The sequence below is a fragment of the Eublepharis macularius genome, chromosome 7 (assembly GCF_028583425.1).
Source record: "Eublepharis macularius isolate TG4126 chromosome 7, MPM_Emac_v1.0, whole genome shotgun sequence".
NCBI lineage: Eukaryota > Metazoa > Chordata > Lepidosauria > Squamata > Eublepharidae > Eublepharis > Eublepharis macularius.
In genome coordinates, this window is record NC_072796.1 from 109,571,572 (window position 1) to 109,598,143 (window position 26,572).

Genomic DNA, 26,572 nt, shown 5'->3' on the forward strand with positions numbered 1-26,572 from the left:
TAGGGAAAGAGTAATCTGGGTTAAGATGGACCTTCATGTTTATTGAACGACAGTGTTGACATTCTTATTTTAAAACTTTATCTCGACTGTAATAATTAAAAATCATCCCCACGCACCTCCCCTGTTACAATGGAAAGTCACCAAGGAGTGGCTGCCTCAGGTCAGGTGTGTCTGACCTGTGTTATGAATGCATTTGGGAATCTCCACAGTGATTTGTGATGAGACTGTACAGTACAAGAGGCATACCAAGGTACCAATTTACAAGAATATTTAAAGAAAATAATTTTCTTCTTCCTTCTTCCAGAGTGGAAATGTCTATACTAGAAGTAGCTTGAAATGTGACTTCAGAACTCCACTGGCTTGTACTGGAGTGAGAGAAACATCAGTTAACACTTTGCTATGTTCATACCAATTTCTTAAGCTATCAGCACCATGGATTTGGGCTAAAGCTATAGAAGCTTCTCCAAAATGGTCAATAGAACAAAGTTCAATATGGGGCACATATTACCTTAATTCTATAAAATTCAATCAGTCTTTAGACCTGTTCTGTTTTGCCACATACTATACTTTGCGGCCATTTTTGTTTTGTTGAATGAAGTTCTTCATGTAATTTTTCCCCTCCTCCTTTTAATCGGGATTAATCTCCCCAGATGCTTTGTTGTGTAACAACATCCTGTGCTTTTAGTGCACGCTGTGCTCTGTAATGAGTTTGCGTAAGAGGAAGATCCTTTTACTTTTTCAATCAGAGGGTCTATTACTCTGAAGGAAAGTTTGACAATCCAAAATAATTGCTTGATTCAAAAGGGCTTTTCCGAACTGCTCTTTGGGAAATGATGTTTCAGTTGGAGGATATAGCTGTCTAGTGAACAGCAGAATTTACTGTTTCTGATAATTCATGTAATCATATAACCAAGCATGCACCCCCAACCACTCTCAGCTCTTTCTCTGTTTTTCCATCTAATTAAGATACTAATTTTTGTAATTTATTCAGTGCAATAGAAAACACACAGACTGTTGTTCTGAGTTGAAAACCAGAGGTCTGAAAAGAGCCTCCCTGCTTAACCAGCGATCTTGCCTGCACTCTGACCTTTGGTGATGCCAGCAAAACGTTGGTGTGAGTTAAGAATGGTTAGCCTGCAGATAATTGTGCCAACAATACCAAAGTAGCTCAAAAGTACTATTTCCAAGTACCCTACCAATTTTAGAGAAAATATGATTTCAAAGCTATTGTAGGCCTTGGATCCACTCTCAAAGCAATCCTGTGCAGAGTTATTCCAGTCTAAACCCACTAAAGTCAATGGGCTTAGATTAGAGTAACTCTGCATAGGATTGCACTGTTAGTCAACTTGGCAGGGACGGTTGTGACAGTGGAGAAATCATTTTGATAGCATCAGAAATCCTTCTTATTACTTCAGGTTCTAAAAATTGTCACTTCCCTGCTGCCCGAATTCAGACGGAAAAATTGGATCTTGAGCTGTGCTAAAAGCAGAAATGAGTCTTTCTTCTGTTCTTGAAGAACAGAATCGTAAATATTTAATGTCTTCTGTAATCTTTGAAAATTGGTCAGGATATAACCTAAATAAAACATCCACAAGATGTTTCTTCAGGTTTTTTTCTTGTTAAAATTTCATTAAATCGTTTCGGCTGCATCTGGAAAGGAATGCATGCAGATCAAAAACATTTCTATGTACCTAAAAATCTCCTGTGTAAGATGAAATTTGAATTGTGAGTATGCCACTTAAATAAGAGTACTGATTAAATTATAGGCTTTTAAAACTGCTTGAATGTGTTTGTACAGTGACAGCAAGATGTCACAGTGACAGCAAAAGATCTCTTTTGTCATGCAGGGTACACGCTGTTTCAGACCAAGCAGCTTACTTGTAAAGCCAGAGTGCAACCCTGTTTCAATTTAATTCTTAACCCTATTCTCCCCCCCGCCCCCCGCTTTGTTTTATGGCCATTATTCTGCTTACTTTCTTATATCAGATGTGTGGGGGGTAGGATTGCAGTGTGTGTTGACTTCCCACAGCAGGTATCCACTGACCCCTGGGGGGAGATGGATTTTGAGGGACAGGGCAGGTTGCAGTATGAAGAGGGAATTGGCAAAAGTTTATGTGGTTTTTCTGCCAGCTGGTAAAACACTTAGCTAGAATCCAAACCGTTGTGTTGTATGTGGCCAGACAGATGTTTTAACTGTGAGCTGAGTTTAAAAGCTGAAAGAAAACCTTTCTGTTTCCCCTGGCATTTTTGTCAGTATTTCTAATATGCACGTGTGGCTTCTTTCCCCATAGCCTGGCTGTTCTTCAGTTTTTTCTGATTTTGTTTAAAATCTGTTTTTATGTTGACTTATTCATTTATTTTTTATTCATGATTGTTTTATAATGTCATCCTATGTAGCTATATCTTTCTAGTGAAGTCAGCGGGCTTAGAAGGGTATAACTCTGCCTAGGATGGCACTGCCAGTGTATTAATTCTTGGGAGCTGCCTTATAAAAATATACCTTCTAAAATTAAATCTATCTGAGTTTTGAGGAACATGTGTTAACACTACAGAAAAACAGAAGAATGATTGTTTTTGTTAGGGAGCAATGATTCAATTACCTTTTCCTGACTGATGTTTTAATTAATTTTAATCATTTAAAATTAATCAACCCTGATTGTGTTACTTTATCCTTCAGAAATAATCTGCAAGAGACAAATGGAGGGAAGGAGAATGTTTCACCAGGAAATATGAAGAAACCTTGGTTTCTTAATCTAAGTAACACAGTTTCTGCCTCAAGCTTTTCATATGCATCGTTTTCAAAGAACATTCAGGTTTATTGGGTCAATATCAGCTTGGGCATGCTGACATCTTTTATAATTATTTGTTGATGTGGCGTTGCCCCTATGGTTTCTGAAATAATGTGTAATCTGAAACTTCTAGCATTTTTAATACCTGAATTGATGCAGTAGAATGATCATATCACTTGGCCTCCTGATTCCTTTTTATAAGTTACTCTTCATAACACTGCCTGGGGAAAACAGATGTTGTGGCTCCTGTATGACCCATGGGAAAATCTGGGGGTATAGGTTGATAGAGAAATTCTTGTAGATCTGAGTAAAGATGTAGCTAAAGAAAAATAAAGAGAAGGGGTGTCTGTTGTGTAAGAAAGTCATTGTAGCCTAGCAGAGTCTACTGTGTTGAGAGACCAAGTTCAGAGGCAAGTTAATAAACAGGATGTGAGCTTACAGGTATTACAACAGTCATGTGAAATTGTAGCAAGAAGCCAAAATGCAGATTGATAATGAGTCAGCCCCAGAGGATGCCGTTTCCCATGTGCTCTGTATGACACACTGGATATACTATTGTGGTCTAATAGTCGATAACCGGTCCTTAGGGATGAAAGTGGCCAGATAAGCATTTCTCCCCCACCTCAGCCACTCCATTCCTCTTTCCATGCAGTACATGATATGGGTTAGTTTCCATGCAGACAGCTTGTGTCAAGTGAGGACATTTTACCACAGCACTGAAAAAAAATATAATTCAGTTCACTTACTCAGTAGATTGAAACTGAGTAGTATAATTTCCCCTCTTCTGTTCATGATTCAACTGGCCTATTCAATATTCATATTCTCTGACAATCATCTTTCTTTGGTTTTTTCCCCTTTCTCTTTCCTCTCCCTTCTGTTTCCCCCATGTTGGCAATAGTTTACTATGATTATATCAGGCAGTTAAAAACATTGGACAGCCTTCAGTATGGTATTATACCATTGTTGAAACCAGGGGCTGAAATCTAGAGAGCTACTTTAGTCATACTTGAGTGCCCCAAATGAGAGATTTGGTCATTTTTCCCCCATTGGGAACATGTCATTACACTCTCCTGTTCAAACTGCTTTTACGACTTCCCTCACTTCAGTGTCCTGTGTAGTACGGGAGAGGTAACAGCTGATATTCCGGGCACAAACATTTGTATGGAATCCTGGCCATGGTATGACACTGTAGTTGGCCTTTTCCCGATTGTTTATGTTATTTCCCATTTTGTCGTAGGGCTAACAAAATCACATGGTAGAGTTTATGTGGGACTATATCACTTCAGACTGTAGATGGGGGATCATCACACTTTTAAATCCCATAGTATTAAATAGCCTTCCCTGTCTGTTGAAAATTAGATTCACAGAGCAATCCTAAGCAGAGTTACACTGGTCAGCCCATTGAAATCAATGGGGTTAGACTGGTGTAACTCTGCTTAGGATTGCATCATCAGTGGTGAGAAGCTCTAGACTTCTGTTATGTATTACAAGCAGTGAGTCGTCTATGGACAGGTATTAAGCTATTCAAATTTTTTAAATGGGGTACGGCTTCTTGTGCTTTTAGCTTCTGTAATTTTAATCATTTATAATAAACTACTGTGAAATTTTTAAAAATTGGGACTCTGTGCAATTCAGAGGAATGCATGTGAAGCAGTTACTCAATCTGAGCCATAATATGCCGCTGTTGTTTCTGTCCCTTTCTTGAAGGCAAGGAGGTTCTACTAATTGATTAACATTTTAGCTCTTTTCTAGTTCAGCATCCTTATTTTGGCTTTTAAAGAAGCTCAAAAGACCTAGAGCGCTCCCCCATCACAAGGAACTCAGAAGACTGTCTGTTACCTACATAAGGTAACTACTGTAAAAGCAAGTTTGTTTCAATTAATTGTGAGATTGTGCTTTAAAGGTCAATACCAGCACTTTGAATTGATAATCGGGAGTCTGTGTAGATGGAAGAATAATGGTGTGATATGGTTCCTACAGCCCACTCCAGCCAACATTCTGGTCACTGTATTCTGTACCCACAGTAGTTCCTGGACTTTCTTCAAGGGCAGGCCCATGTAGAGTGCACTGCAGTAATTTAATTTAGATATTACTGGGACATGCACTACAGAGGCAAGATCTTTCCTGCCTGCCTAGGAAGGGCAGCCGCTGGCACATTGTACTCTGAAACCTTCCTTTGAGGTAGGATCAAAGCCACTGCAGAACAGTGCCTCCCAGTCCCAATCCAGAAAGGCAGTCTAGAAGGAAACCAGGAAGGATTATAAAACTCCTACAACCTAATTTCAGCCAGATGTAATGGTCTTCCTTTTCTATCCTACAAAAAAATTAGGTGTCTTAGGCACCTACTCCTTTTTTTTTTTTTTTGCATCTGGAAACAGGGATATTATCCTTAGCTATGATTATTTATTTATACCTGTTAAATTATTGAATTGTAAGCCTGAAAGTCGATAGACTGCCTAAAATTTGCCTCCAGGAAGAGCAGTGTATATTGCCTGCTTTAGTCCACCTACCTGGTTTCAGAGGTTCATATAGATGATTCACTTCCATGGATTGGGGGTGGGTAGGCAGGATATTTACTAGGCTTGAGATACCAGCAGGAAGGCCAGCAACTAAAAGAAGAACAAAAGAGATTGTTTGTTCAGCAAGATCTCTCTCTATTGCCAGAAGTGAAAATAACACCATGATACAGTGTCTAGCATGACCTGAAAAATGACTTTGTTTTTCTAACCTCTTAAGGAGATTTTTCACTTTCTTAATAAGGCTGCAACGCCTTCTGCACAGTCGGATGCTTTTTGCCTTTACATACCATGAGATCTAAAACCTTGTGTGAGAATACAGGGGTGGAAGGTGCAGTCTATTACATGTTTGAGAATCCCAGTGGCAGTTGACCAACAATAGAAAAGATAATGGCAGAACTAATGGAAGAGATCTTTGCTGTATTTCCTGGTGGTAGTCTGCAGAGCTGTAGTATTTCAGAGGCCCTTGGGAATGACATGAAATACATAGGAGAACAGCAATGAGTGCGAGATCTTGCATGGAGGGCAGCTTTCTACAATTCTCCCTTCTCACTCTAGCCCCTCTTGCATTCTCTGCCATTCCTGAGGGCCCCCAAATCTAAAGAGTGGCTATTTGAGTGAGGAGGAGAGCTTCAGTGGAACTGATGGCAGTAGAGATCCCTTCTGTGAGTTCTGTTCTACACATGGTTCCCTGGACCTAAACCAATCACTACTTCATCCTCATCTCTATTTTCTACAGTTCACCAGGTGTTTGGGGTGGAATTTTTGGTCCCTTGCCAACTTGCATTTTATCCAAGAATCTAGGTGTCAGTGAGGTATCACCTTTGTATGTGGCATGTTCGCAGTAGTACAGCTGTTTGCAATTAGCCAGTTCTTATCCTGTACGTGCGGATATCGCTTAGGTGTTTAGTTAGTCCTTTTGGAATCACACCTGGTGTTGCTATCACTGCTGGAATAACCGTTGTATGTTTCTCCCAGAGATGCTGAATTTCAAACCTTAGATCTTGATATTTTATCTTCAGTTTTTTTTCTCAATTCAATTGTCACCTGGAATTGCCACATCAATCAGTTTGATCTTTATTATTAGTATATATATTTTTTACTTGCAGTTTTATATTACTTTGCGGCTAAGCAAATAACTTTATTCATATGTTTCAGTTAGGAACGTTCCAGCTGTATTTGAGGCAGAAGCTCCCCAGATTTAACTATTAGAACCCACAACTACTTTTATGGAATGTCAGGATCATGCCCTTAAAGGCAACAAAAGCAGAGGAGATCAAAATGTGCAAACTTGGGAAACTGCCATTATGTTCACAGTTTTTAAAATGTGGCAGAATTATGGTAATAAATTACAGCACTTGTGGTAAAACAAATGGAGTTGAATGTACAATTGCACTGACTGTGCAGTGCAATATAGTAATAAAATGAATTTTATATATCAAGAACATATATTTAAGGAGCTTCTAGTACATCTTAGCAGTGTACCCTCGGTCAGCATATTTCATACAGAATATAACACTATGCTGAGACATCAGCTTTCATATAAATGAGCGTCACACTTCTAGAAGCATGAAATGAATGTTGGAATACTGGGGTGGGGAAGCACTTAAGGCATAATTGTTGATTTTGTAACGCTGAAAAGATCTTAACGTTACTTGATGTCAAGGAAATCAATCCATCCTTTCAAAAGGGCTTTACATTCTGTTTTTTTTTTAAATCTGTTTCTATAAAACCATCACAATTCAAAATACTTCATCAGCAGATATTCTTTGTGCTTCAGCATAAATATATTTGCATACATATTATTTTCTATTGCACCAGAAAAGCATGAAAAGCCTTTTGACTATGAGCATTGGAAGAAAAAGATAAATTTTGTGTCTGAACAAATTGAGTTATATAGAGTTGTGTGTCTGTACTCTAGGAAGATAGTGCAGAAATTTTGAAGCCCCTTTTAAACAAAACAAGGGATCCACATGGACTGCTAGGGGCATCTCATCTTCCCCTTCTCCACTATTTCCTCTTTCCTTTCTCTGAAAACCTTCATAGCCAGTCTCTTTTTCCTTCATCATGATTTACTTCCCACCCACCAGCCAACTTGTCTTTATCCCCCCTCACACACTTCAGTTTTCTCCTCCCCTACCCCTGGCAGCCTCTCCCTGGGAAAAGTTTGGCCATGTGTTGCCTGCTAGGCTAGACCCAAGTACGTGGTGGGGAACCTGCAAGGATGTTTGTAAGGCATCTCATTTTCTCTTGTATCACCCTCCCCACAATATTTCTTCTTTCCCTCCTCCTGGCAGCCCCATATTCTCACCTTTCCGTTTCTTTTCTTCCCATCCACCAACCTCCACTATCTGCCCTCTCCTTCAGATACATCTGTTATGTATTTACTTCATTTATACGCTGCCTTTCTCCATTTTATCCTCACAACAATGCTATGAGGTAGATTAGGCTGAGAGTGTCACTTAGTGAACTTCCTTGGCACAGTGAGGGTTCAAATGTGGGGCTCTCAGATCTGAGTGTAAAACTCTTGACTGCTACACATCTCTGGCTTTTGTGGGGTGGCTGTTGTTGAATAGTAGCAAGCAGCCAGGCCTGGGTGTAGGCTTGCCATTTTTACCACTGCTCACCTGGCGGGTGAAGGAACATCAGCATTGTCCCAATGTGTTGACATTGCTTCCTGTGCATTCAGAAGTGACAACAACCATAGAATTTTGCCCAAATACCAGAGCATTCCTCAGTGATGTGCTGGGTGTATGGGGAGTAACATCAAGTGCCTTGCCAGCAAGCCCCCTCCTCCTATGACCTGATAAATCTACCTCCCCTTGCCAGTTGCCAGGAGGGACCTGGCAACCTTACCTGGGTGAACCATACAAGTTGGGTGGTAACAAGTCACCCACTGGCTGTTGCTGGACCTGTCCTAAATGATTCTTTCCTCAAAGGCCAAAACAACCCTGGAAAGAATCCTGTCCCCTTCCCCTGCCTTTTCTGACAGAAACAGAGGCTTCAACTGGCAATACTGTTGTAATTGCCTAGCAACGGCCACAGAGGGCCCTTGTTTCTTAAAGCAACAGTAACTGCTTCTATTATTTGGGAGGGGGTAGCACGCTGGTATTTCCCCCCCATAACTTCAGAGTTTTTTGCAAACCTGGAGCTTTCCCCAGGTCTGTTGAAAGATCTGTCTTGTCTGGGTATGGCTCCATTCTCTATATTTAAGTATCCACAGGTTTGGCCATGCTGAGAATTAGATACATTGTTTGGATAAAAGGTAGTGGATAAATGGTAGTGACACAGGAAGACTTATCCTAATTGATTCTGTTCTGAATTCATACTCCACCTATTGTGGTGCTCTCCTTGTGAATACTGTTAATTTTCAATGACATCTCTAGAGCTGCCAAGCCTTCAACTCAGAGATGGTGTTGTTCCTATACTTTCAATGGCTCTCAGATAATGAGTCAGGCTGCAGCAGATGGGTCTCTGGTTCTGTTTGTCTATTAATTTTCTTATCTTCTTTGCCTGGTGCGACCAGCTGTAGGGGAAAAGATCAGGGGACAGGAAGTTCAGTGGCTGCAACTGGTCAGTAGCTTAAAGTTTAAATGTAAAATCACCTCAGAGTGTGGACGTGGGAGCTGTGCTATCACATGCATTGACACAGAAAGGGTTAACCAGCATGTCACCTTGATCATGGTTCCAAGAGAAATCCTTCTTCCAGCAAATCGGCAAGTTGCTCGGGCTTGCAAATGAGCGATTTCTGGCAGTGATCATAAATTTAAGTACACTGAATTGTACCCAAGGTCTAAAGTCCTCAGTATACTCTTGGGCTTTACTGTTGTCTCACTCAAAGTGAAGGACACAGAAATATTTCCTTGTTCACATAAAATAACAGGGAAGTCTTTTCCCATACAGAATTCTATATACATAGATAAGACTGCTGGCAGCGGGTCACAGACATGCTTTCTAAACAAGCAGCCTGAGTCAGTAGGTCCGCTGAAAGCTATCACTGACCTGCAGGCAAAGATTCTTTCTGGGCCTTCCTTGCAGAATTCAGATGAAATACTGCATTTATCACATGACTTGTACAGGTCCATGAGCCCCCAAATTTTGTAGCCCCTCCCCCCAGCCTTGAAGTCAAGCTGACAAGGGTTTCAGTTTGACATTCAGAGTTGCTCCATCTGGTTGACCATTATTTTTTCAAGCAGATTATCAACCAGCAATCTGCTAGATGTTAATGTTTCATTAAAGGGAGCTAATGTAATGAGTACTTCTGAACCATCGGGGCCTAGAGGAAGTGACATCCTTTGAGCTGAGGTGGGGGGGCAGAAGATGTGTGTATATGAGAGGTTTGACAGGCTGATTCTCATATTTATACAGTACACAGTTTGGGCTGGGATCCTCACCTTGTTGAACAGTGAGGTGCAAGTTGTGGGTACTCCATAATGTATGAATCGGCAAGAGATTGTGTAACAATGAGCAAGTGGAAGGGATGGTGAGAGAAACAGCAGTTTCAAAGACAGGAAAGGAGGGAAAGTGAATGAAGTTTGCACTGAGTGATGGTAGAGTATCTTAGAGTATGTCTTTCTATGGACTTACTGATTAAAATATTTGTACACCAACTTTACACGTACAGTAAGGTAAGAGATCAGCTACCCTGTAGAAATACTGTTTTGCTTCCCTTCTTCCACTTATATATAGAATTATAGGGCTGGAAGGTACCTCTAGGGTCATCTGGTCCAACCCCCTGCATAATGCAGGAAATTCACAAATCTCTCCCTCCCACACACATCCAGTGACCAGTGCCAGAAGATGGCAAAACACTGTCAGGATCCCTAGCCAAACTGGCCTGAGGAAAATTGCTACCTGACCCCAAGGTGGCAATCGGCCTTACCCTGGGCATGTAAGAACTAAGCACTGATGTAACCCTTCCTGCCCTCCCTCTCATGAACTGCCTAGGTTCACAGAATAAGCATTGCTTACAGATGGCTATCTAGCCTCTGCTTAAAAACTTCCAAAGAAGGAAAGCCCATTTGTGGTCATTATGACATCTATGTCATTATGATGACACCTTAAGTCTAATTCAAATGGAACTATGATAGCTGCCTCTAGAACTTTTTACTGTTTGAGGAAGCAGGATGTGTGCAATGTACCTTACATATAATACTGTGGCATTCATTATAAACTGGTGGTGACTGACTTATGCTTGCAACTTGGTTATCCAGAAGGCAATGTAACCCTAATCCTGTTGCTTTCAGATCAACCAAGAAACAAAACTGGGTCAGCTTTGAATAAAAAAGAACAGGGTGACACATTAGTGGACTGATGTATCACCTGTTCCATGAGCGTGCAATTTTATTCAGGCATCTGTGTTTTTAAAGCGTTTCTTGATTTGCTAACCTTATAATATAACTTTTAGTAAGCTGTACATGGTGTAATATTTTGAATTATTTTAAGAAAATTGGTAAAACCAATTTGATTTTCAGCAACACAAAAGCATTTTAGTCATACACTAGAAGGCTGAAATTAAAAATAAAGATTTACAGAGGAAGAACAGAATTATGTTGCCCATCAACAGCTGTATTTTAAATTGTGGTATCAAAAATTTTGATGTTTCTGAGGTGTTTGGAATAAATGACAACCACGTGCCTTGGATTTCTCTAAAGAGGATGCAACTTTCAATTAGTGAAGGAGGATTTGTTTTTTCTGATTTTAGTTTATATCATCAGGCATATATGTTAAATTGTACAAATTATTGGGATTGCTCCTCTCAGTTAGATTACGGTTTCTTTTATGGAGACACTCTTTAAATGGAATATATAAAGGTTCGCTTATCCTGTTCATCCTGCAATTTTTGAAGTTAGAGAAGTATGGTGCAGAGTATCAGAAAAATATCAATTTAACCTATTCTCACATGCTAGACTAATGTTATGGGCTTTTTAAAATTGGGATTTTAACATTGGGAGGAAATCTTTTTTTATAGAGTGTTTAGATAGATGAGGATGTTTACTCTGGATCAATTGATAGGCTAAGATGATGAGTTTTTGTCATTTTCTCAGCTGAGAGCTAGATCTGATTTGCTAACTTTTGCTGAATGGCAATATTAATAATTGCAGCATTTGTTGGTATTTATATATGGCCCTGCAGCTTTGAATGTTTCAGAATCTTCCCCAGTTCTGGAAACTCTTATTGAATCAACATAGAAAACTAACCCTACGATATTTGTCTATAAATACTTGAAGTCAGTTAATAAATATGATATGCAGAGTCCCAGAGATGAATAGAATAATGAGGTTGCCAAGTTCTGACAAAGCAATGGGACATGGCTTTAAGCATTATACCTGTAGCTTCTATGAATATTAAGCTATGACTTGGTGGTGATGGTGGTGGTTGAAAGTGCCCTCAAGTCATAGCTGATTTATGGCGACCTCTGGTGAGGTTTTCATGGCAAGAGACTGACAGCCAAGCTACAAGTGATGCCTGACACAGGTTGGACACTTGTCAGCTTCCCTCAAGTTTTGATGGGAAATGTAGGCATCCTGGTCTTGCAGCTGTAATGGAGAGCCAAGCTGTAAAACCAGGATGCCTACATTTCCCATCAAAACTTGAGGTAAGCTGACAAGTGCCCAACCTGTGTCAGGTGTCACTTGTAGCTTGGCTCTAAAAGAGGTGGTTAGTCATTGCCTGCCTCTGCAACCCTGGTTTTGGTTGGAGGTCTCCCATCTAGTTACTAAACAAGGCCAACCCTGCTTAGTATCTGAGATCTGACAAGATCAGGCTCACCTGGGCTATTTAGGTCAGGGCAAGCTATGACTTATTCAGCAAAAATATGTTTAGGGTATATCAGACACCACAGCACCTTTATAATAAAGGATTAAGTACAGTATTCAATTGCTGGCGTAACTTACAAGATGTGTCTCTTAAACATATGCTTTGGGCATGTCCAGTTATTTAGTCCTTTTTGGAAGAAGTCATTATTCATATTAATTTTGTATTAGAATGCTTATTTAACATGAGGTGTTTATGTATTTTTAAAGTGTTTGCCGGACTCCTGGATGGTCAATGGATGGTCAATCTGCCTTCTCGTGATATGACCTTGTTGGTCAATTTCCTTCCAGTAGTTTATTGCCTTTCTGAGGTAAGGAAATGGAGACTGGTGAGCTATATATTGCTCCTTATTAAGGAGCAAACCTTTCTTTGGACACTATGAACCTCCAGGTCTCTAACTGAGGCCTTTTGCCAGATCCATTCCATTAATTACAAGCGGCATTAAGGCTAGCCATTGTTGTATTTATGGACCTTAGATCGGAAAACGTTAGTGATTGTCTGCGGATAAAACTATTAAATGTCATATTTCAGTTTCATTCCTTTTCTTTCCTTTTCTGTGTGTGTGTAAAGTGCCATCCAGTTGCAGCTGAACTGTGGAAACCCTGTAGGATTTTTAAGGCAAGAGACATTCAGGGGTGGTTTGCCATTGCCTGCTTCTATGCAGCAACCCTGACTTGGTGGTCTTCAATCCAAGTGCAAACCAGGATGAACCTTACTTAGGTTCCGTGATCTGATGAGATCAGGCTAGCTGGGCCATCCAGGTCATTCTTTTACTACGGGATCTCTTCTTTAGATAACATGAGACTAATAATAAAGCCTTTCAGCTGTTTTTAGCTTTCACTGTCTGCAGACAATCACTAACGTTTTCCGATCTAAGGTCCATAAATACAACAATGGCTAGCCTTAATGCCGCTTGTAATTAATGGAATGGATCTGGCAAAAGGCCTCACTTAGAGACCTGGAGGTTCATAGTGTCCAAAGAAAGGTTTGCTCCTTAATAAGGATATGTAGCCTAGTAACTCTGAGACATAGACCTGGCAGCTTGTCAGGAATCTTTCCATTTTTTAGAGGAACTTGAGCACATGCAAAAAATACATAATCCAATCCACAAGCGTTACCTCAGCAACACTTGAAGTTGTATAATATTTGGCTAGATATTTCAAAGCATAGAGTAGAATGTGAACAAGACTAGACTTGAATTGAGACCTCGTTCTGCAACCTATATTGGGTGGAATCTGTACAATATGACAGCTCATTTTATACTTGTATGGATAGACTTGGTTTCAATTTGTTCAGGGATAAATAACTAGGTGAATTCATGTGTGCAGTTAATCTGCCTTCTCGAGATATGACCTTGTTGGTCAATTTCCTTCCAGTAGTTTATTGCCTTTCTGAGGTGAGGAAATGGAGACTGGTGAGCTATATATTGCTCCGATATGTTTGAGGTTTGCGTTTATGTGGATTTCCTATTATAGTTTGGTTATCTGCCTCAATAAGCTGCTTCTAAGTCAAATTAGTAGAAAATTGTTCTTCAAACAGGTCATATGGATTTTTATAATTTACAAATAACTAATGTGAATCTTTCCCCCAATTATAGATGATTATATATGGTAGAAGAGATGCAGTCTTTGACTGAATTTTGATGTGATGAGAACATTTTTAAAAAATTGTGACGTGGAAGTTTAGCGCATTCTATAGATAGTGAAAGGAGTAGCGTGGTTCCTTGGTGAAGAGCATCAAAGATTGTGATATTGCAAGATTTACATAAACATTATCTAACTGATTAAAAATCTATGAACACCCAAAGCTGCCTTATACTGAGTCAGACCATTGGTCTATCAAGGTCAGTATCACTTACTCTGAATAGTAGCAGCTCTCCAGAATCTCAGGCAGAGGTCTTTCATTGCTCCTTCTACCTAACCCATTTCACTGGAGATGCCAAGATTGAACCTGGCATGCTGTTTGCAAAGCAGGTGTTCTGTCACTGATAACTCCAGAGCAGTGTTAGTCTAATAAAGCAAAAGAAAACAGAAGTCCATTGGCACCTTAGATGTTGTTAGTCTTTAGGATGCTACTGGACCTTTGTTTTCTTTTGCTTTATCTCTGAGTCATGGTGTTACCCCCATCTTTGCTTTAATGATCAGCATCTAGTCTCTGGAACAAGCAAGGTGTTGGGATTTTATTTGCGGCAAAATCTCAGTTGCCATCAATCAAGCTCTTGTGTTTCAAAGGGGCTACCTTCAGCAATAGACATGATGTAACTCATTTAAGAGAATCCCTCTAAACCAAGGAGAGAGCTAGAATTTAAAGAGAGAGATGTTCCATGTGCGGATGCTAGAAAGGAATCTGGCAGACTTAAGGGAGATGATTTACACCAAAGAATTAAGAGCAAAGGTGTGATTGGGAAGATGCTAGACAGTGGGGACTCTATAGAAAGGAACAGCAGGTCATGACTCACTCACTGGGGATTCAGATTTCAGCTGGCAGAACTGTATGTAATTAACTATAAGCTATTGAAGGAGATGGCCGCTTAGTGAACTGAACTAAGCATAATTTCTATTGATTATCTAGAACTGCTACAGTTTGTATGTTCCACTTATGTGTGCGTGTGTGTTTCCTGATGCTTCTTGAGTACTTGGACCTTAAAAGATTTAAGCAGTGATTATTATTTTTTTAAAAATCTATCCCATAAAATGTATTATTATCCTGCAGACCTGTTCTAAAAGCTATGTAACAGATTAATCAGATTTCCTCCTTTCTTTCCAATAGCATAAGGAATCTGACAGTTTTGTACCCAGTTCAGTACTTTTGCCTTTGAGACACAAATAGATAGAATTGCCAGAAACAAACCTCTGAGCACAACACTCAACGTTGATGATAATTTAGTTTTTGGATAAATTACTTTGGGCTACCAACCCAAGCTGCTCTACTCCTAACTTGTAACTGCCAGCCCAAATTTGGGTAGATTTAAGTGCAAAATCAATGGCTTTGGCATGCCTATTTCGGCACAGAATCAGGCCTTACATGTATGCTACATCTTACTTACTTAATATGGGGTTTTATGAACCTTTTTTATGGAAGAATGGGGTTTGCCTATGCTGCAACCTTGGTGGTTTTAAAATAGGTAGTTCATTTGAATAGACTTGCATAACTTGTGACCTGAACTGAATGAAACCCATCAGACATGTATGGATTTTACTACCTGCATGGTGACTGTAAATGGGATATATTTCAAGCCCCTGGAAGGCCTCAAATAATGGTTGGGATCTGGGTAGATCACTGGTTGTACAGATTGGATTTAGGAAAACCTTACTGAGTTTAAACAGGGACTGTGTATAGGAGAATTCATGCTACTGGAGATTAGTTTGTGTTTCATTGAGATTCAGTGTAGTGTAGTGGTAGAGTGTTTAACTAAGATCTAGGAAACTCAGGTTCCAATCCCCTTTCTGCCATGGAAATTTGCTGAGTGATCATGAGCCGCTCACAGCCTAATCTACATCACAGGGTTGTTTGTGAGGATAAAATGGAAGAGAGGAGGAGGATGTAAGCTGCGCTAGGTACCCATTGGGGAGAAAGGTGGGATATAAATGAAGTAAATTTCAGAAACAAAAAAACCGGATCAAGCGAGAATGGTTTCACAAACCCATTTTTCTAGCAGGAAATTAAAAGTTGTTTTTATGTTATCCTCTCCCAAGGATGCTCCTATTGTTCACTATGAACTAACATAGTCTAAACATTTGCTGTTCCTCCTGTTTTCTAAGTGTGAAAAAACCAGGCATTTAGTTTTCTCATGCCAGCTAGAACAGCAATTCATAAGTTTACCATCTATTCACCTTTAATTGTGTATCAGGGATATCCTAGTTATATTTTGTGTGGTGGGGTCAACTACTGTACATTCGTCTTGTAGTGTCTGCCTCTTCCTGTACAAATGCAGTTTCTTGCATTTTTGTTCAGAAAAATATCCATGTTTTGCAGTAGATCCCTCATTGTTCCCAGCTAGTCTTATCTTCCTGTTATACTGATTTTTTTGCTGATGATGATTGCATCAGAAAACAAACTAAATCAGACTAGGCTTATTATTCATTTGGTGACCAGACTGAAGCTTCTGGTTGGATATGATGTTTCAACATTTTATTTACAGCACAATCCTATGCATACTGACTCAGAAAAGTCCTACACACAAGATAAATGTGTACAGAAAAATGTGTACAGGATTTCAACCAGAGTCTTATTTTTAGTTGGATATTTTATATATGGACTTAAAAATTGTAACCTTATTCCCAAACCACAGGTTGGGGTTGGAAACAGTTACTCATCTAGAATGCAAAATGCAGATTTAAAATGCTTTAAGAAATAAACAGAATTTCTTGTTTAGCACATTTTATGGCTTGTCCCTTCTTTTCCCTCCTCTTGGCTAGACAACTAAACATAAATAATGTTCCTCAATAAAAATTTCAGCACTGTGTAGCAGCCTATGCTGCAGCCTAAGAAAGGGAGAGAGAAATGCATGTCTGTTGCTATGGTGTTGACCTTTGTATGTATGTCTATGTGCGTGTACACTGGTAGTATGCTACAAAAGAACCAGTCCTGCTTTGTCTGAAGTTACATACTCTGTTCTGTACACACTCTATTCTGTTTCCCTTAGCACTCTCGTAGAGTACACCCACCCAAAGTCCTATCACCTTGGAATTAAGTTTCTCTTACTGTACAGCAGTAATCTGGAGTTGTTAGAACTGGGAACAAATAAGTATGCAAGTTTTCTGTTCCTGAAATTTAAAATTAATTAATTAAAAAAGAAAGAATGGGACCAACATGTTTGTGTGAACAGTCAAATCCTCCTCACATACTTTTTAAACTGCAAAAATGACAAAGACCATCTCATCTTATCCTTCTGGCCTCAGCTATATATGGAGAGAAGGAGGTTCAAATTTTCACCATTCCAGTAACCATGTAATGGATACACAGCCCCAGATCCCAAAAGCAAACCTGCCTACAGATTGTGCCTTGAACACAGGTGGGTGTGGTGCATCTGGTTTTTTTGCAACCTTTCTCCCTAGAGATACAGGTGGAAGAGATGCATGTATAGATCTCTGACGTGTCTGGGACCCAGCACAGTTTTGGCACTGGGGAGTAGATGGCTGGGATGCTTGCTGGGTGATCTTGAGCCAGTCACAGGTACTCAGCCTGTGTTGAGGATAAAATGGAGGGAGAACCAGGTATGATTCTGTGCTTCCTGACTGCAGTATTCTCATTAGATCAAAGTAGCTGAAATAAATTAAAATTACAGAACCAGAAGACCCACCACATATAATGCTGTTGTTATATTGTTGCAAAAAGTTATTTTATTTTTTGTACAATTTACATGCTATGATCCACTCTGAGCCCGCTTGCTATTAGAGCAGAATAGAATTCGAATCAATCAATTAAATAAATAAATAAAAATAGCGGTCCCGCGTCAGGTCAGCCAGGCAATGGGACCAACTGCCTTCCCGATTGGGTTTTGCAGTCCTTCTGAAGACCAGGAGAGATGTACTATGGCAGAAACTTCTGCTTCCATGGCCGGGGTGGGGGGCAGAGCAAAAAAGGCCCTGACGAGGACACATCACACAATGAAGGTACCTGTTGAAAATCTCTTGCTAAAGGAGCAGAGGAGTTAGCCGTGTTAGTCTGTAGTAGCAAAATCAAAAAGAGTCCAGTAGCACCTTTAAGACTAACCAACTTTGTTGTAGCATAAGCTTTCGAGAATCACAGTTCTCTTTGTCAGATGCATCTGACGAAGAGAACTGTGATTCTCGAAAGCTTATGCTACAATAAAGTTGGTTAGTCTTAAAGGCGCTACTGGACTCTTTGCTAAAGGAGGGCTCTCACACCACAGCCCCAGGCTGCTGCCACAATAAGTCGAGAAGTAAGTTCAAAAGTGGCCACAACCACACCCCTCGCCCCCTCAGTTCAAGACACAGAGATGTTCTAGCCCGCTGAACCCCGGGACCTCTCGCTTTCAGCCACTAACCAAGACGCAGGCCAAGCCAGAAAGCATCCCCCAGAGCCCGCGTCCTCCAAGATGGCGCCGGCTCCGCCTTTTGGCTCGGGCTATTGAAATGAGCAAGGCGGAACATCGCCCAGGCCCGTCCTCCTCGCGGTTCGGAGAGGTTGGCGTGTGCGCCGGCGGGGCCGCAGAAAGACCAGCAACAGCCGTGGCGAAGGAGCAGCCCCGAAGGAGCGAGAGCGACAAGCCGCGGAGCTGGACGCCGAGCCAGGGAAAGGCGCGCTTCAGGCTCTAGGTAAGCGGAGCCCCTTTGGCTCGAGGGCGGCGCTCGGGACGAAGCGGGTCTCGGTTTTCCCCTCACCCTGGAGCAGAGCCGGTGTCGCGAGCTGCACGTCGGAAACTTTCCTCCCCGGTGGATCCGCCGCGGCCATGTTGGGATCCCGCCTGCGGGGGAAGGAAGGGGGAGCTCCCTAGCCGACGAAGGAAAGGGGGTGTCGTTGCCAGTTTGGGGCTGGGGCGGAAAACGAAGACGCGTCCTTTTTTCGCTGCGGGAGTCTTCCGTGAACGGATCTCTTCTGTCGCTGCCCAGGTTGCTGGTTAGGAAAAGCGTCCCTCACTTTCGGCTGTTGTGTCACAGCGGTTTGTGGAGTCCGAACGGGAGGGCGGCGCTGGCTGGTGTGAGGTCGCTCGTGACACTCGGGCTCCTGTTAAGGTGGGAGCCCTACGCGCCTGTGGAGCTTTTCGAGTTTTCCACCACTTTATTGTTGAGCTATGGAAAAAATAGTTAAAAGAAGGGGCTGCTTTCTCTTCTCCCCTTCAGCATCCGCTTGTGAGGGCTGCTAGTTCAACAGCCCAAAATATGCCCTACTCTGTTCGTTAGGATACCAGGATTTGAGTCTAGAGGCTTCTTCGCGACCAGCAAGGTTTCCATGGTGTTAGCTTTCCAGAGTCAGAGCTCCCTTCTTCAGATACGGGCAGGAGTGGAGATCCCTAAGCTTTTGTCTCCCAGTCAGGGATCTCTGCTTCTCTCTGTATCTGAAGAAGGGAATTTTGAATCCGGAGTTTATATCCTGAAAACCTTGTTGGTGTCTAATGAGCCACTGGTCTCTAATCCAGCTGTTCCACTGCAGACCAACACGGCTACTTATCTGAAACTTTGTTCAGTGGGGCTTCTTGGATCTCCGTGAGAGAGGCAAATTAGAAATAAACAACAATAACAATAATGATTACCAGCAGGCAAAATTGCAGCCCGAGTTACGCACCAGACTGTGTATGGGAGAAATGAGGAAACTTGGCAGCCCTGTGCCCTTGGCTTCTTGCGCTGAAGCTCTGTCAGTGGTGCCGGATTTCTTTAGTAAACAAAACGAAAGTTTGTCACACTTCCCCAGAGCGGAGAGCTTCTTATCCAGCTCCTCTTTTCATCCTAGTGCTAGACTTAAAAGGCTCCCGTTGACTGTCTCCTGGGTTGTGTGAGCTTGTAAGTAAAAATGGCTTTTTGAAAAACTAATTCCCAAGGTGTATATTGGTCTGTAGCAGCCAAAATAATGAAGAGTGTTATGGAACCCTAGAAGCCAACAAATTCTGCGCTTCCTCAACTGAGAGCCCACTTCATGGATCTAACCAAGTGAGCTCTATGGCTTGTGAAAGTTTATTCCACAAAGTTTATTCTTTTTTGCAACAAGACATCTCTTTTTAAAAAGCCTGTGTGTATTGCTCCTCCACAGAGTGAGTTTCACACTCTTGTGGTGAGAGTTCATTTGCATCAGAAGACGAGGAAGTTCCTGGGATTGTGGTTGGCTAAGCAAGTGGATTCTCTTTTGAAGGAAGTTAGCTGAATTGTTTTTAGGTTATTCTGATTGTTTGGGCCTAGCCTGGGACAGCTGCTGTTTAAGCCACAAATTGGAAAGATCATACGTAGTGTGTTAGTTATCCAGGAGACTGCCAACTACAGTATTATTTGTTTCTCTTTATTGGAGGAAGGGCTGTTTATTTAGGTTTTACCTGTCTGCATCTTGAATTTCATTTTGCATGTGTCAAAGTTTAGAGTCTTTTTCTGAGTTCAGATTTTGTTAACTTTGCTTCTTGCAAGGTAAACATGGTGCCTATATAATATCTTTAAACGTTCTTGCAGTTCATGAAATTTAATTTAAACTTGTCCAGTTTCTATACTGGTGATCATCTGATTTAACTATTGCCTGTCCACTAGATTAAAATATACTTTTTGCTCTTTCCAGATTGTTTTATTTGTATATTACAGTGCACCGTTTATAATTTTTTTACTTTGTTATCACAATCTATGTGATAATCTGTGATGAGAAACAATAAACGTAACTTTACTAGGAATGCATTTTGAACTTTTTTTAAAAAAATGAACAGGTATAAGGGTTTAGAGTTAAGGTGCTTCTGTGCATAAACTCCTTAGCAGCAGTATCCTCATACTGCTGAGAAGAAGCAATTGTAGCATATTGGGCTACTGTTGGAAGTTTCTTTATAGTGGTTGCTCCCCCTCCCCCCAATACTTTAGTGCATTTGAATTAGCATCTGTTGATAAAGGGACTTTCACAATTAACATCTAAGATGTGAAGGCTTGTCAGGAAACCGTAGCTATACTTAGGAGAGTTTTATCTTCATGACTATTTTGTAGACCAAGTAGCTTTCCATAAAATATGGTGTTGTGTCCATTCTACCTCCCCCTAGCAATAGTTATAAAGTGCTGGTCATATAATTAATTTGCTAACTTAGTATTTGTATAATGTAATAGTACATAGCATGTGTTACAATAACATAAGCAAAAGTGATGAGTCCCTGGCCCAAGAAGTTTGCAACATGAATTTTAACATAGCATGATGACAAAGAGAGACAGCAAGATGGGCAAAGCAAGGTCAACACAGATAAATGTGTCAAACATGATTATATTTATGTAATCTTTGTTTAACTTTAAAGGTGACATGGCTGACTTCTGAACCTCTTGCATAACACATTTTTTTCTGTAACTTGCAGCTGCCTTATAGCCATATGGGTTCACAGAGTTCTGGTAGCAAGGAGTCCCTTTGCCTTTCACACAAAAATTGTGTGCCACAGGGTGTCTAGATAGGACACCATATACAAATAAGCAGGCACCTAAATTGTAGCTCTACCTAGTGATGTACATAAAGCCAGTGTTGTATAGTGGTTAGAACGAACTAGAAACTGGGAAACACAGGTTTGAATCCCCTCTCAGCCATGGAAGGTTGCTGGAGGGGGTGACTTTGGGCCAGTCTCAAATTCCTCAGGCTAACCTAATTCACAGAGTAGTTGTGTGGATAAAATGGAAGAGAGGAGAGCAATGGAAACTACTTTGGGTTCACTGGAGAAGAGAGCAAAGCACACATGAATTAAATAAATAAATTCTCTTCTATAGTCACTGCATGTGAAGACGTTTTCAATAGCAGAGCAGATAATGTCCCCAGGAGCCATTATGCCTTAGGAGAATGGGTGTGTGCGTGTGCATGTGTGTGCTGAAGCTGGTACCGCAGCCCTGATCAAAATCCTGTGGCATTTGGACACTTAGTTTCCTGTAGCCGTTGCGTGGCTGTGTCAGGTCGGAGGAATGTGTCAGGTCGGAGGAACTGAGACCTGACTTGTTGAAAGGTGTAACATCTAGTTTGTTCATGATTTGGACTGTCATTCCATGCTCAAGAGGACCATTGCACTGTTGTGATGGTTGTATATCTTTTCAGGTTGTTTAAGATACCAGCTTGTTAGTTATGATCACAACTCTTTTCAGTAAAGAAAAATACTAAATATTTACAAATGCATACATACAGAGAAAATATACTGCACTGAGTTCACACTTGCTAGCAGTTTTTTTAGTGATCAGCAATGTGTGTGCTTTTTTGTGTGACTGGTATTCCTTTTAACTTGGTGTCTTTGCGTAGTATTTCCTTTTGTATGCAATTGCTGCCATTTAGGAAAGTGTAATTGGTCTTCTCTTACCTGGTGACACGTTCTCTGGCTGGCCCTGGTAATTGTTGGTCCCAGTATTCAAATTATGACTCATCATCTTGAGCATGTTGATGGATTTAAAATCAATGGTAATTGAATGTGTATTATAGGATTCTTTACATTCTTATTTCTGTGACTTGAGAGTTGCTATGTTACTTTTTAATTTTTTATCTTGCATTAACTTTTATAGTAAAGTTTTTCATAATTTTAGCAAACCATTTTCCTTGCAATTTTTTATGCAAACATCCTTGGTCTAAACAAGTACTTAATCTGTCATGTAAATCTATTCCATGGGCTGTGCAGCTGGAAAAATATTTGGGATTTCAATTTTAACAACTCAGTGCTATTGTTTTAGTGTGAGCCAGTTTGGTATAGTAGTTAAGAGTGCAGGATTCTAGTCTGGAGAACTGGATTTGATTCCCCACTCCTCCACTTGAAGCCAGCTGGGTGACCTTGGGTGAGTCACAGCTCAGCCCCACCCACCTCAAAGGGTGTTTGTTGTGGGGATAATAATGACATACTTTGTAAACCTCTCTGAGTGGGCGTTAAGTTGTCCTGAAGGGTGGTATATAAATCAAATGTTGTTGTTGTTGTTGTTACATACCTGAAATGTATGCCATGAGCAATGATTAGTTGGTTATCTAAGTTAAGACTTGGATCTGTATGTTGTTGCTTGTAATGTATATAATGAAGATGTTTGAATCTACACTCTCTAAGCATGATGTTTCACTATGCACATTTACAATGCAGTGTTATGACTGGGCCAGGCAGAAGGGAAGGGAGAGAAAGACACTGCAGACTCACTGGAGAGGGAAATATCAGGTCACAACTTCATGGATTACAGATTCTTCAGGTCTTGGTGCAGCATGAATGAGGAACAATAGGTGCTGTTGGGGATAACTGTGGAAAAAGAACTAGTGTGGCCAACATGCTAGCTGTCATGCACTTGCTCCCAAAGCCCCTTACGAGGATATGCAGGGAGCCCATCTCGGGATAACTCTGTACTGAATTCCCCAACCTAATGACTAAATGTCCACCAGCCAATAGTGGCAATTGTTGAACATGCAGATATGTAAGTGTTTTTGCTATGAAGGAGGTGAAAAACCCAGCCTTGGTAAAATTACTTCCCAGTCCTGTTTATCAATGTCTACCCTGTAGATACGCCAAACACTGTTATTGATATAGGAATCAGAATAAGAAAATTTGAATGGGTTTTTGCAGTCAGAGTGTACCAAGTGCCTGGCCAGCCACTACCTTCCCTCCTCTTTCAAAGTACAGTGTGGACTGAAGAGAAATGGTCTTCTTTCTGATCCACTTGGCTGCTCCCACTCCCACCCCCCACAGCCCATGAGAAGGGTGAGGCCATGGCCAGCTGCATAAGGCTCTCCAGACAAGAGCCCGTGCAAGGTGCAACCACCCCATGTCCTCTTTCACCCTCTGGTTTCTGCCTACAAAATGAGTGCTCCTGCTTAAGGCAGGGAGCTGTAATTTTTGCAGCTGAAGAATGGAAACAAATCTGTTTAGAGATTCATCCCTTAAATTACATGTAGTCAACTTGTGTTAAGACAGACTAACTTTTGCACATACTTAAGTGTAACATTAAAGAAAAAAAGTGCTAACCTGACTGTTTTTTTTTTAAATCAAACACTACCCATGTTAGTGTAGTTACTGTGCCTCTAAACGGAGAAATTCTGACACTGGCTGTTATTAAATCAACTTTAGATTGAAACTCAGTCTTGAAAATACTTTTTGTAGCAAACTGTTAAGTCTAAGGATAATATATAGTGGTATTTTGGGGGGGGTATTAAAATACTGTAGACAAGCTTGTATTGGCAGCAGTTTTTTTTTTTTAAAATCCCAAATCACTTAGTCAAGTGTCTTGTTCCCAGTATTGGCCAGGTGGGTAGTTCTAAGGTTGTATTCAGACATAACATTTAGATGATACTGGCGACAAGCCAGGTTCATGCACAGACTTGCATGCATGCCTTACTCCTGCTTCCTCCCCCTTCCTGTTTTGCATGGAACACAATGAAGGAATTCTGATTTTAAAGAAACTCCGGTTACTTGCAACTTGTAAGTGTAGGATCTGAGGTTGATTGTAGCTAGTGTTCTTCCGTGATATACTGGAGTTCTAAACTTGGGTGAAAGGTGGTTTTGAATCCTGGCTTGTGGGGAAGTTGAGGGTGGGGCTAGCTTGCATTCATACATTGGGATAACAATAGTTGGTCTAAAATTGGGTTTTCTTCATTGTAATCTAGGTGAGAAAGAAGGGTAAAGAAACAGGAGCAAGGTGTGATCCAAGCAACAAGCTTGAGTTTGTGCTTAATATTGACTTAATGTGATATCTGACTGCAGCCTCCAGCATCTGGTATTCAGAGGTAGGCTGCCTCTGAATATGAAGATTCCATTCAGTTTTCTTGACCAATAGACATGTGGCTTGTGGTAACTCAGTTTTCCCCTTGGGGGTCTTGAGTACAGAAATTTAATAATAGAAACCCCAAAACCTGAATCAGTGAAAATAATTAGCTAAACTATCTTTGCCATCTATGCAAACTTATGGGAAAGACTAGTGCTTGGTAGATGGAAAAGAGCCACTTATTTTCAGTGCAGTCTTCTTTGTAGATTTGTTGATTTCAGATGCAATTACAGTTTATTTTCCAAATGTTAGATGGATAAATTCCCAGTTTGTATTTGAGATCAAAGATGGATAACGCTAAACTTCATCTCTAATTATGGCTTGTATAACTCTTATGCACAGTGTGCTTTCTTTAGCTCACAACAGAACACACATTGTCATTGGGGCATCTGAACTTAGAAAGGCCATATTGTATGTATTCATAATGTTTCGTACTCTCTTGCTATCAGCATCACTTTACAATGGATTTGATATCTTAAGCCTAGTTTTATACATGGCTCTTACTGTTTCTTGTTGTGATCTGTGTTTGACTATCTATGACTTCTTTCCTGCTTCAGATTTCAGCCCCTTCCTTTAATCTGTTGGTTTAAATGTTCCAACTTAATATTGTGGCATAATACTAATTGTATTAGTAGTATACAATATTGTAGTATAATACTAGGGAGTTGGGTGATATGAAGTGGACTGGAAGACAATTAGAGCGATGCTGGAAGAAGACTCGGGACAAACCGGAGCGTGTCATAGCACCCACTTGCAGGCCTATGAGATAGCAATGATGGCGGTGAAGAAGACTCTCTTCTCTGCGACTATTGTATCTGCAGAATCTTGTCCCGCTCAGTTGTTTAAAGTGTTTCATGACTTGGTAAAACACTTAAGTCTGACCTTGCCAGTTACGAAAATTTGGCCCTACTAGCTGTCATGTTTTTGTGACAAAATCTTTCTCATCCCTTCCGACTTAAGAGGCTAAGTTGAGAGCAGATCAGATACCTCAGGGGTCAGAAGTTCCTGCTTGTCCTTTAGTTATGGATAGTTTTAGATCGGCCCTGCCTTTGTGATGCTGACAGCGTCCTTGGGAGTGGCAGGGCCACCACTTGTGCTCTGGCCCTGTGCCCATCCTGTTTTTAAAATCTTGCCAGGAAAAGATATTGGAGCCTTGAGAAGAGGCAGTTTATTGGACCTCTGCTTTAAAAAAAAACCCCTTCACTGGCTAGAGATGAGGTAGCCAATTATAGGCCAGTTTCCAATTCACCTTTTCTAGGGAAAGGAATGGAGCATATAGTGGTGGAGCAGCTCCAGGGCTTCCTAGAGGACACATCTGCTCTTGACCCATTCCAGTTTTGTTTCTGCCCTGGATTTGGGACCAAGACGGCTTTAATGCACTGGTGGATGGTTTTCACTTAAAGCTGGAAAGGGGGCAGTCTTCCCTGTTGATTCTGTTAGATGTTTTGGTGGCCTTTGAAACAGTTGACCACTCCATTTTTATCCACTGGCTTGAATATGGAGTTAGTGTTAAGGGCAAAGCCCTTTGGTGATTTTGCTCTTTTCTGTCTGACCGAGCACAAAGAGTCTTCATTGGAGATACGGAATCCACTGGGTGGGATTTGTTTTGTGGAGTGCCACAGAGTTCTGTTTTCTAACCCATGCTTTTGTGTGTGTGTGTGTGTGTGTGTGTGTGTGTGTGTGTGTGTGTGTAAAGCATGGTTGAGAGAATATATATATATATAATATATATTATAAATTATATTATAAATAAATAAAAGCATAGGTGAGAGAAATATATATAAATATATAGATGAGGCCACTGATGAGATTGTCCAGACCTTTGGGGCTGGATGCCATTAATATGCAAATGACACTGAGCTCTATATTTCATTATCCAGACCTCCAGATGTGTCCATTTTTGTTCTAAATTGATGCTTTGAGGCTGCAGTCAGGTGGCTAAGCACAACAAACTGAAGATGAATCCAGACAAGGCAGAGGTAAAGCTGATTGAGAAGGCTGATACTTTAGAGGGACTGGATCTGCTCCTAGATAAAGTGAAGTTGTCTTTCTCCAAGCAGGTCAA

At 40.8% G+C, this 26,572-nt stretch overlaps 1 protein-coding gene across 3 annotated transcripts in view; it reads left to right on the forward strand.

Moving 5' to 3' along the window:
* Positions 1–4,584: 4,584 nt before the first annotated feature.
* PLEKHF2 (pleckstrin homology and FYVE domain containing 2) overlaps positions 4,585–26,572 on the forward strand; it is a 33,134-nt gene continuing 11,146 nt past the window's right edge. The window contains exon 1 of one of the 3 annotated variants that reach the window (XM_054984458.1): positions 4,585–4,637. The gene's annotated coding sequence lies outside the window, so the exon portion shown is untranslated. Of the gene's footprint in view, positions 4,638–18,176; positions 18,403–18,777; positions 18,820–26,572 lie in introns of those variants that run through there. The other 2 variants (XM_054984457.1, XM_054984459.1) reach the window with 2 other exon arrangements.